Raw genomic sequence first — 12,948 nt, forward strand, 5'->3', positions numbered from 1 at the left:
GTGTGTGTGTGTACAATGACTTTGGAATAATGGAGGACGCTCTGGCACAAACCAAGCCTTAACATCAAAAATACACAGAATATGCAAAACTATGGAAAACTACGGAAACCTGACCCGGTTAAAGCCATCTGCTATGCAACTATGCAACTATGCAAATGCAGCGTAAACAGAGCACAACTACGGTTGGGCAAGGAAATAAATTGCAGGGCAGGTCACATGACCTTTCGCTCCGTTTATAAGACAACAGGAATGCTAGGTCGCACGTAGAGCGAAGCATTTACTCTGCTCGCATCTGCCCACCCCTCCTCCTACTCGCTCTGGCATCTGGCACCTTCTCCCACTCTGTAATGCCAGGTAATTACCTACCCTATCTGTTGCTGCTTACCCATTCTACCTACTCTCAAAACATTCAGGAAAAGCAGTGGGCTCCTTTAATTATCTGCTTTCTGCATCACTCTGGAATGCGTCCAAGTCTATCCCCCCGGACCGCCTCAAAATAAATCAGGGATTCATAGCAAAACCAGCCACGCTCGTGTCCATAGCACAGCATAACAGTACGTGTTGTGGGCTGCGCTGCTAATGTTGAGTACCGCAGTTCAAACAACACAATGTAATCTGCAGCTTCAAAGGCTACTTGGGCAACTAGCGAATCTGACCTGGACCTCTTCTAACGAAAAGTGCCTAAGCGGCCTTAATCACTGGTTTCACACCGTCGCAAACGTGCGCCGTGTTTGAATGCTTCTCAATGACCTGAGGTCCATTAACAATTCATTTGGGTTAGCAAGTAAAGTTCATCCAATGCCAATGAGCGGAATGGAAAGGAGGGTACAGAACAAAAAAAAAAAAAAAAAAAACTACTTCCCTGGAGGTGGAAACAGACACGAGGATCTCAGCGGTGACCTTTTTCCGCAACTTATCATCCGGAGAAGTGATCCCTAGTGTTTTTTTTTCCCGTGCTTCGTTGACATGGGGACTGAGTCACACGTCAGCCTGGATTAAAAGCTGGCCAGTACTCCAGGCCATGTGTTGCCTTAAGAGAGACCGCGCGTGGACGAACTGTGCATGCATGACCTTGGACCTTGATAGAGCGAGCATGACGTGTGAACGTTGTGTGGCCTTGAGTGTATATGTGTGAGTCTAACAGCTGTCATGCCATTCTGCCACCCATTCACCCATTATCTGCAGTCTCCTTGGTATCCCAAAAAAAAAAACAACTACATATACAGCAGGACCTAAAAAATAATACTCGCCGAGCGCCAAATGCGAGTAAAAATCGCCATTGGCGAGTATATGAAACCATGTCAGTCACCGGATGGCTAGTAACTATTTTTTGAATTCCAACTACGCAATTTTGCGAACATGAAGGTGAACAACGCTCTGTGCAGTTTACGGGTCAGTGCTGCATCATCACGAAAGTTTCAGCCTTTCCAATGTAAATATTCAAGCACTAGAACACGTGAAAGGGAATTCGTTACTCACGCTCTATGTGGGAAGTTTAACATCCGAAACACGTGCCATTAAAGCTGCGTCTCTCAGACAGCGTGCAAAGTTGGGTGACAAATTCACCCAAAGTTGTCAAAAAAATGCCCGTCTCGGCAAGTATCCTAGTAAACATTGTCTGGTTATGTCTTAAGTGAACGCTAACACAAATTGCATAATGATCCGTGCTTGCATTCAGTCTTAAAGTGACAGCACCCTTCTATAATGTATATAATGTATATAATGTCTAATATTAAAGTGCTCTATTTTCTCACACTAATTTTGTATTTGATATACTAAAAATTCTTCTTTAGTACTTAAGATAATCTTAAGAACATCTAAGTGTACTCAAATGTGCTTTTAATATTCTATTTCTGTATTTAAAAAATATATTTAGCTACCACTTGCAGTACACTATGGGTTCAAATGTACTATAAGTGGTATCTAAAAACATTTTTTAAATACAGAGATAGTATATTAAAAGCACATTTTAGTTCATATTTCATGCTGTCTCAAAATAGCACAGTTGAGTAAACTTTGATGATCTTAAGATTACCTTAAGAAGTACTAAAGAAGAATTTTTAGTAGATTAAGTACAAAATTAGTGCATGAAAATAGAGCACTTTAAGTATATTATAGAAATGTACTTTTTTTTCACCTGGGGCATCCTAATAATCCTGCTACTGTCTGAGTTTTTAATGTTAATCAAACTTTATTAAATTTTGGTAGACTACCTGAAAACTATTAGACCTGCCTGAAGAGCACGGTTTATTTAATTTGTATTGTTTATTTGTGCTTTTGCTTTTAATTTGATAGTTTGTTCTTTTTTTACTGACTGTTTACTTGTCTTTAAAAATGTAGGCTATTAAATTGATATTAATTAAGCTAGCAGTTTTAGCTGTGGTATCGAAATTGAAATAGAGGATCTAAAATTTTTGTGTCATAACTGGCTGTTTTTGTGTCATCATGGCTGGTAAAAAAAAAAAATAATAATTTGGCCTATAAATTTTCTTAAGTCAGCTAAGGTGTGGCAAAAAGATAGGCCCTGATATACAGTGTCTGAACAAAGTCTTCTAGTCTTTCTAGACCCCCTAGTGACATAAGAGACACAACCATTTAGCTTTGAGCTTGCATAGACAGTCACATGACTCTGCACAGGGCTGTTCCTCGCCTCTATTCCTTCATCATGAATAATGCAGAACACAGGACAAATGTGTGAGCTCCACCAGACAGAGGGGCAGCTCCTCCGGAGTGCTAGGCATGCAGCCTTCTTCCCAGACATCAGTGAAGGGCTCTGAAGCTGTGGATGTCTGGGCCTCCCTTAGGGTGGATCATGCCTTCACCCTCCACAGCATCAATAGACGGGTATCCACACTTAGAGGGAAACTGTACATGTATTGCACATCAAGGATCTGTCCATGCAAGAAGTGCTGAAAAGCCAGACAGCCAAATAGCAGGAGTCTGGCGAGTGAGTCAGAAAGCAAACAGAGTCAAAGCATGATTCTTTCTGTAGCTCTTTTTAGTATGTGTTCCAGTGACTGTGATGGGATGGTTTCCGCATCACATGTTATCAGGAAGTAATGATAGCCTGCAGCAACATTATAAAGATTAAAAGAATGACTGTCGATTTAGCCAATATGCTAAAGATATATCATAGGGCTGTGTAATTACATAAAAAACAACATAGCTGTCGAGGTTAGGGTTAGTAATACACACAGATTGGCTATAATGTTTGATAATTATTTTCATGCTATGGGTGATAACCAATAAATCAAACAAACAAAAACAAAATATGATGCCTTAAAGCCCCCCTGTGGTGAAAATCAAGTTTTTAATGTTAGTGTATATGTGGTGTTTTTAATATGGTGTTTTAGTCCATGTGGTGTTTTTAATATGCTTTAAGACAAACCATGTGCAAATTCATAAGTCAGCACCATTATTGAGTATTTTATGTTTGAAACTGCAGTGATTTAAAGACAGTTTCAAAAACAATCGAAATCGCTGATGTTTGTGATGTCACAAACTACCTTGTAACCAATCACATCAATGTGCTAGCAGGCATTAGCATATCTATGACCGCTCTGAAGCAGGAAAGTCTCTAGCGAAGCCAGGCTATCCCAGAATATTTTTCTGTAGATTTAGCAATATGGCGGGTGTATGATGTATATTACAATGTTATGATGAACTATAAGCCTTTCTCCACTGACGTTTTGAGTTGTTCAAAGCGTTAAGGATACTGATTTTTAGAAGGCAGCTGTCTAACTCAGATGGTGACAGGAACATGGCTTGTGTAACATTAGCAATACATTATTAGCATCTGTTTGATAATGTAGTCAAGCAAAAGGCTAATTACAGTTATGTGTCTGACGTTATAAAAAGCGATACCATTGTTCAGCGTAGGGCTGAACAATTCATTTAATTTCTAATCGTGATTATAATTACGGATGCCATGATGCCATGTTCAAAGGTGCAATTACAAAAAAATAAAAATAAATAAATAAAAATAAAAAAAAATGTCCACTTACATTATTCTGTATGCTTAAGATGTGTTTTTCTTTCTTTCTTTCTACAGGTTATCTTAAAGTTTTTTTCCATTGTTTTAATTTTAGTTTTAAAAATATGGCATGCAGTTGCTTCAAAAAATGGTATAAAGCTATTCAAAACATTGTGTAAATTGTGATAATCGTAATTAATAATCAGAATAACAATTTCAAGGGAATTATCGACAATTATGATTTTTTGTCATAATCATAAAGCCCTAGTTCAGCGTTTACCTCAGTAAGTAGATCGAGTGGATCTCTGAGCTCATGGAGTGGACATTTAAGCCATTTTAAGCCATAAAGAATTTTTTTTTTTTTTTTCCCCACTGGAAAAAATGTTTAAAAATGTCATTTTGGTAATCAAAGATGAGTTTTAAGGGATAAAATTATTGACTACAGGGGAACTTTAATAAATTAAATACATGACTAAAAAAAAACAATCAGATCAATCAATTTACATGTAAAAAGTGAATTGAGGAATCTCCGCTCTATATACAGTATGAAAAAATATTTCATTTTCTCAAAATCTTTCCCTGAAGACAGTTATTAAATTTTTAGTGTTCTTAGAGATGACAGTAAATCAAAGAAATTTATATCCATATTATTAATTTATTTTCTATCATTATCAGCCTATATATGATTTAGGCCTATAGACCCAATCAGCCAATACTAATAATTAAAAAAAAAAAAAAAAAAACAGTAAATAACTGATATGGTACTTATATCATGCATCCCTACTCCCAGTAGGGATGCATGATAATATTAGTTATTATCATGATAATATTAGTTAATATTAGTAATTTAAAGAGAAAACGTTTGAGTGGCGCAACTGCATGCCAAATCATATTCTCAAATGGAATTTAATTGAATCTAAATCAAGAAAATCAGCATCAATAACAATTTGTGATTGGTTACAATGCCAAATTGCTGCAAAAAAAGAAAAAAATTAATCAACAACACACAGACTCAAATAGAACACTGTAATTGACACTTCTCCACATCATCTGTAATAGTAATCTCAATTAAAAATTGTGCAGCTCTAATGTATCATACTGAATGTTTTCCTTTTGTTTTGTACTCCTCACATTAATAATTAAATAAAAGTATAGATCATCATGCAACTCGTAAGCCTAATTCATACCCAGCATGAGCATGACAATGGAAGACATCATGAGGCAATGTTATGATGAACTATCATCATGCTAATTGCAAAATGCTTTAAAAAGTAATTAATTAAGCAGAGCGCAAACAATCTGACAACTTGTCAGTTAACCAACACTGGGTCATTGTACGAGCTGCACTAGATAAAATTCAATCCTAACACGGTCTCCAAGATGGCTCACTGAGGCATTCCCTTTAAAACGGTTCCTCATTCACAGATGCCAAAGGACAGCACAGAAGGACGATAAACAAACAAACAAAAAAAAACAAAAAACTCACAAACCAGCCAGTCAACCTTCGTGTGTACAGACAGGGGAGGAAAAAAAAAGAAAGGAAGACCACCTGTCCATCAGGAACGCCACCAGCTTTCCTTCCTCCCCCTACACTAGTATCTCCGAGCCCAATGACGGCCAGCGATACTCCTTATCAGCTGGTGAGATGAGATTTAGTTCCAGGCCCAACACTCATGGGAGGCTATTGATAATGCTAGTCCCCCCTTCTGCTCGCCTCTCATTTTCCTGAAGTGGGACCGGCCTCGCCTGGCCAAATCCAAACCGCAACCATGACAGCAACTGCGAAACTGATTTCGAATCAGTGTTATGGGGTGACATCCACCGTGTTCCAGCTATGGATGAATACGATGAGCCATGCAAAACCCAGATGTGCTGCCTGGCAGTGGGCATCCCTTTAGTAAAGTCCCTTCTTTTTCCCACTTGGACGTAAAAAGCCTGGACGGTGATGTCTGTGATGTTGTTTTGACATCCATGCTGCTGCATATCAGAATGAATAATCAGTGGTGCTTGAAAACAGAATGCATTTTATCATTTTTTTTTCCTATTATAGGACCGTTTTAAAAATGCTCATGAAACTTTCATTGTTTTTCGGTACAAAGCCAGAAATGGCTACGTGTTCAAAGCAGTGTTTTCCATTACTGACCCATGCCTAAGAATCATTAAATGGTCTTCATGCACAGAGCTAAACCATCTGCATCTTTGTGTCCACATTTTTATAGCCTCGTAAATGGTTGCATATAACTGTCGAACTAACCTATTACACTGACAGACAGCAACGGTTATGCGATATTGATCACTCAAGCCTTTCAATAGCGGCAGTTCTGTCGATTTGATCAACTGGAGAAGCTGAGTTTGTCTAGAGCGTGTCTCGGTCATAAACTTTAGAAACATATGTCTGAAAATAGCCTACATTTATCAAAACTCAATTTGACTGATTCACCTCAGCAGTTACTACACAAGGGACTCGTATGTAATTAGTGGTGTTAATCATATACTAATAATAAACAGTGAATTTAATTACATTCATGATGTATTGTCATCCACAGCAAATGCTTCTGAATTTTCACACACCACAGCTTGGAAAGATTTATCTGACACCAGCTCACAATCGAGTTATCCTCAGTTCTTCAGCCCTGGCTGCCCTGCCACAGAACAGTTGGTGACAGAGCTAATAGAGGGTTGCAACATGGCAACGGCAGAAAAAGACAACAGATGTTCAAGAGGGCGATACAATGAAGATTAAAACGTGGCATTTTGGAGGCTTCATTCTTTAGATGTGCTGACATCCATTGCAGTTGACCAATGTATAGGGGGTATATCTGCCTCATGTTCAAAACCTGTATGACTTTCTTTCTTCTTGTGTAACATAAACAGGAGGGAAATTCAAAGAAGAAAAAAAAAAAAAAAAGGCAAAATTTTAAAGAAATTAAATTAAAAATAAAATAGTCTATATCATACATATAATTCTACATTTCAAGTATTCTGTGGCTAGTTGTATAAACTGCTTAGACTAGTCTTACCATTTAGTCAACCAATTTTTTTAAAACTCAATTACATAAAAACATAAACCCTATTCTGACGGTACTAGTGTTCAGGGGGATGTTAGAGAAATTTGTGTTTCACAGACATACTTTGCAATTTTAATCCTGTGCGAATCTGCCAAGTTAGCGTTTTTCTTCACAATCTCTGTAAAAATTCCAAAGCAAATTACAGTTTTTTGGCAAACTCAACGGTCCTCTGAGAAATCTGATCCCACCCGAATGTGAATGTCTGTGATTGGTGATGTTATATTATCCTAACGTTTCTCATATGTTTTTTTTTTTACCTACCTGAGCTACCGTTTACGCACCAACCTTTCGCATGCTTTTATTTCAATACGACAAAAAATACAATTAATAAATTAACGTGATAAATTGATGCGCGAAAGCATAGCACATGACGCTTTTGTAACGCCCACATCTAGCACACACTCCCACCTCTATAAGAAAAAAAACATGTTAGTCCTGTCCAAATTAGTACATGAAATCACATATGTCAAGTGATAAGTATTATAACTCAATCATCATTTAGAAAACTAGTCCCGTCCAAATATGGCTATAAATTGGTCTAATTTGAATCCAAAAAGTAAAACTAGTTCTTAAAAGTCACCATGAAATCAATATTGACAATTCTTGGTTTTTATGGAATATTGTTGTATTTATTATAATTGATTTATCCATGCACATCATTATTTTATTTCATCATATCCGTTTGTAATCAAAATAACTTTCCGTTCCTTTTGCAAATATATCTCTTATCTTCCCGGATGATGTTTTCAGTGTGGGGGCGGGATAACCTGTCACTGCATGCAAACCACAACAATCAACAATCCAATCAATTCCCGAAGGAGAAAAATCAAGTCCCGCCCTACATCTTTTCAAGCCGCTATTTCACTCGGAAGTACGTCATAATATGGAAGAAATGACTATTGCAATTTCCATTTCATGCCGACTTTATGACACAGACTTTATATTGTGGCTATATTTATGCAGCTGGCCACTGCTGGACTGGTTGTGTGAAGAACAGAAGACCTAAATTTGAATCAAAATTTATGGAATTGGAACTATTTCATATCTGTAAATGAATAGTTTTTGTTTTTTTATGAGTATTCTGTTGATCAATTTCATAAACCTTTAGCCTGAATGATTTGTTCACAAATCAGATGGATCTGGTACTCAAGTTCAACTCACTGTTAGGGAAGAGTATCCCTGAAAAACAATGGAAATTTAAATCTGTTCATCACTCGATTGCTATTTTATAAATGCAGAAAATTCTTATCACTTTCGTTATTCTTTTTAGTGAATTCATGACCTTTGTGAGGCTTAACATTTTCAGCCATAACTCACTGACATCATTTGTGAGAGAGAAGCCAGGAGATTCTTAAATACATTTTCCACAAAAGAGAGAAAATCATCATGGGTTTGGAACTACATGAGAGTAAATAATGACATCATATATTCGAGTTGCTTGGGGACAATTTTAATGCTATAGAAATATTGTTATGTGGCGAAATTGACTCCCTGAACTTGTTAATGACGATGCATAAAAAGACTGAATCTTCTCAAAACATTCGTCATGTCCAGAAACACTCCCACAGGCCTTGACTGTAATTTCATAAGTCATACAAACAATTTATTCGGACCATATGTTTACATGATGTAGCCCGTCCTTTGTGAACTTGTTTAGAGGGTCAGATGGATATACCCTCCAAAAATGTGTTCCATGGAAACAAATATTTTATCAACAGTCCATTCGGAGGATGAAAAAGCCCTTTATCCAAACAAAAGGCAGTTTTATTCCCACGTCTTTCCCATTTGTCTTCCTCTCGTGCATCTGAGAGCCGCACATGGCATGACTCGAATGGGGGCAAATCAATACACACAGCGCCCGTTAGTAACGCTACGCTGGCACGCAGGTGTTCAAAACCTTCACCAATGAGAAATATATAAAAAGCTACATTTCCGAGGGGTTAACAATAACACAGAACAGACAATAAAATTCTCGCACACCATCCGTTTACTTCCCCAGCCCCGCGCATCACCTGCATTTCTGAAAGCAAATTTTCTGATGACAAAAGCATCTGCAGAGTCACACAGAAGTGCCCTTACCTGTGTTTGTGGCTGAAAGTGAGCGCGCGTTATCCCCACTTCTCACTGGGAATTGTTCGTTTGTCTTTTGTATAGTCCAGAGACGCGAAATGCGGTGTTTGCCCTCCCCTTTCACTGGCGTACAGACGACGGCTGTGTGAGCGCGTCAAGCCGCTCCACCTGCATGAAACGACACAGCAGTTCTGCCGCTCTATGCTCGTTCTCCCGGTAGCGGTTATAGGCGCGAAATGAGGGCGCGGTCAGTGGAACACCTCACCAATCATCCCGCGCGAGCACTTCGCCTTCCAACCTCACCGACGATACGATGACTGCGGCACAGCTGCCTCAATGTGACTTACTTTATCAAAATCTGGACCACCGACTACGTCCAGTAACTACGTCTCATCCATCCCCCTACTGTCCCTTAATTCGTTTAGACCAGGGTTTCCCAACCAACCTTTATGGTCTGCCGAACCTCTAAAATATTTAGGTTACTTTCAATTTCTGATTCTGTCCCTTAATCCGTTTAGACCGGGGGTTCCCAACCTTTATGGTTTACTGAACCCCTAAAATATTTATTTTAAACACCCTCTGGAATTTAAATAACTTGCTATTGCCAATGTATCAAAATTTCACAAATCCCCTGCAGTTTCCTCATGAACTATGAGTGTAGGGCGTTTAGGGGTCTTTGTAAAAAAAAAAGACAAATTCTTGTAATTGCGCTATGGAATACTTGATTCTGATTGGTCAGTCGCGGTTTTCAACAGTCAAATATGTATAAGTGCTGGGAAGTAACTGATTACATTTAATCTGGATTATGTAATCAGATTCCAAAAATTAGATTATATTGGGTGAAGTCAGCAAAATTGGGACACCTTTTGGTAAACTGTGTTTTAAAGGTTTAGTTCACCCAAAAATTAAATTTCTGTCATTAATTACTCACCCTCATGTCATTCAAAACCTGTAAAATTTTCGTTCATCTTCGGAACACAAATTAAGATATTTTTGATGAAATCCGAAAGCTCTCTGACCCCTCCATAGACAGCAATTTAATTGCCATTTTCAATGCTCATTAAAAACATTGTTAAAAAAACGTCCACAACTACAGTGGTTCAACCTTAATTTTATGAAGCAACGAGAATACTTTTTGTGTGCAAAAAACAAACAAAAATAATGACTTTATTCAACGTCAAAAGAGGCATACAACAGATGGTTCAAACAATAAACCAATTTATTTACAAAACAAGACAACAATTATTAAACAATCAAAAGAAAACCAATGTCTAAGGGGGAAAAAAACGTAAATATTCTCTGACACAATCAATAAAGCAAAGTAATATTAAGAAAAAAATATAAACGACAGAAAAATTGGGAGAGAGAGTTACTCTAGAGCGCACAGATCTTATATACCAAACGCCATATTAGAGGGTTAATTACTAATAGAATACACCTGTCGCCCAACTAACATCTGCACTGTCTAGCAGAGCCAGCAGGGGGCAACAGGCAGGCGTAACACAACGTTTATGTCATTCTCCTACTCTGTTGACGTTGTACACACTTCATGTTGTTGATAACAAAGAATGGAATATATTTTCTTTCTCTTTGTAAATTTATATCAATATGATACTAATGTCATGTCCTTGTTGTCCACCAGAAGGCACTCCCCTCTTGTTCTATGCCAGGGGTTCCCAAACTTTTCAGCCCACGACCCCCAAAATAACGATGACAGTGACTCGCGACCCCCACTATCCTCGGAGGTGGTTAATGAGTTGTGCACAAAGGCGCACACGCACTAACGCATGTTTCACACATAGGCCTACTCTGTTTGCAGTGCGCATTTTTTTCTGTGCCCATATTAACGGATTTCACACTGCACGCGGATGCGGTCCGGCAGTGCGTTCCAGGAGCGGTGCGTCTGCAGCAGTGCAGCGATCATTTACGCGCCGAGTCTATTTTTGCTGTGCTGCACAGCGCTGAATTAAAACGACAGCGCACTGTTCGCATTAAAATAAACATGTATTGACGCGAAAAAACTAGTAATTTCACCATAGATTCATATAGTTCAAAGTCTCTGTTACACAGTTTAAACACGGCATTTTTGCCTCGGGTAAAGCAAGGAAAATAACACCTTACCAGGCATTTAGGTGAACAAGGAGACATAAACAATAGCACTCGTCTCTTCGTGAAGGTGGAAAAACAGTTCTTTATGACCTGAGGGATTTATTGTAAAAAGATTTAAAAGGAAAGAAAAGACGAGAGTCGCCTGTTTTTGTCTATTTTAAGTTTTTTTTAAAAAAACGTTTTTGATTTTAACATAAAGCTTACGTTAAAATGTTTTGCCACTTGCGTAAGCAACATAATATATAAATCTAAAGTATTACTTCAGATAAATATAAAGTATGATATGAATAAACGTTTAAATATAGTGCGTTTAAACGTAACATATGAAATATAGTGTAGGCCTATACAAAGAGAATCGCTGTGCTGACAAGCCATATTCAGTAACAACTTTTGGATTTGAAATAAAAATAAGTAAATGTTGTGTTTGTGATACACAGCCATGGAGCAGTTGCGCACTGCAAACGCGGCATATGTGAAGCGCGTGCTTCTCCGCTCTCCTCCGCCGGCCTCCCTGCGTTGTCTTTTTTGATCGATATTAACCAACGTTTCATTTCGACACATGTCTGAATGTTTAACATGTTGCAGTAAACTGACCTGCTGCAGCTGATGCTGTTGCTACTATGTCATTAATCTGTCGTAATCACCTCAGGAGTCACGGCCGAGGAAAGGAAACTCGAAAGGTTGATGGCTTTTTTTTATTTGCATGGTTTTTGTTTTTAATTTAACTACTATTTTTAGTATTTTGTGACAATTATTGATAGAATATACTCTTTCTAATCGTTTAATTATTATTATTTTTTTATTTTTTTTATTTCTGGAAATCATCTCGCGACCCCTCCCTCACTGGGTCGCGACCCCGACTTTGGGAACCACTGTTCTATGCCATTCACTCATGGACTTCATCCCCCATAATCCTCTGACTGGTCTCATCCTCACTGATTGTCTCCACCTGTGTTTCATTAACTTGTTGGTCCCAGTCTAAACCATGTTCAATCTGTCAAAGTCTTGTATGTGTCTGTACTGCATTTATGAGCATTCTCCCTGGTTTCTTGTCTCTTGGTTTTTTGGATTTTCTGACTGTTCCTCTTGATTTCTCTGTTCTGCCTCCTGGACTCTGATATTGTTTGGACTGTTCGACAGTGCTGTCAATTTAGCGATTTTGTCGCTAGATTTAACGACTTCCCTGCCCCTTTTGAGACTTTTTTCAAAAGCCTAGCAACAAATCTAGCAACTTCTTGGACAAACCTTATCTTGATTCCGTGATTCGCTCACTGATCTATATTTATATTAATATAGATCAGTGGACTCGCCAGTATGACATCATCTAGCGACATTTAGTGACCGGTTTTAGCTACTTTCAACTGAAAGCAATTGACAACACTGCTGTTTGCACTGTAAACCCTAATGCTCAAAATACTTAATTGGTTTGAGTAGGACAAACTTAAATGAAACAAATGAGTTCAGTTAGATTAAATATTTAGAATTTTCTTTTGAGTTTACAGCACTGACATATTTCAAGTAAACTGAACTGTTTCATTGTTTTGAGTTGTATGAACACATTTCTTTTAATTTAGACGAACTTAAGTTTAACTGAAACTGGGCTGGGATTTCTATTTCCCATCATGCTTTGCCCATGAACAGTTACATGACAAGTTTATCCTATTCAAATCAATGTGATAAACAAGTCAGGTCAAAAGTAATGTAAAAGTAATCAAAAATAGTCAGAAT

General features: G+C 37.9%; 1 protein-coding gene across 7 annotated transcripts in view; it reads right to left on the reverse strand.

Annotated features, from left to right (window-relative positions):
- The window catches only part of nrxn2a (neurexin 2a), a 516,409-nt gene extending 506,429 nt beyond the window's left edge, over positions 1–9,980 (reverse strand). For 3 of the 7 annotated variants that reach the window (XM_048167609.1, XM_048167605.1, XM_048167607.1), the window contains exon 1: positions 9,121–9,978. The gene's annotated coding sequence lies outside the window, so the exon portion shown is untranslated. Of the gene's footprint in view, positions 1–9,120 lie in introns of all 7 variants that reach the window. The other 4 variants (XM_048167611.1, XM_048167610.1, XM_048167604.1 and 1 more) reach the window with 2 other exon arrangements.
- Between the last annotated feature and the right edge of the window lie 2,968 nt (positions 9,981–12,948).

The sequence above is a fragment of the Megalobrama amblycephala genome, linkage group LG18 (assembly GCF_018812025.1).
Source record: "Megalobrama amblycephala isolate DHTTF-2021 linkage group LG18, ASM1881202v1, whole genome shotgun sequence".
NCBI lineage: Eukaryota > Metazoa > Chordata > Actinopteri > Cypriniformes > Xenocyprididae > Megalobrama > Megalobrama amblycephala.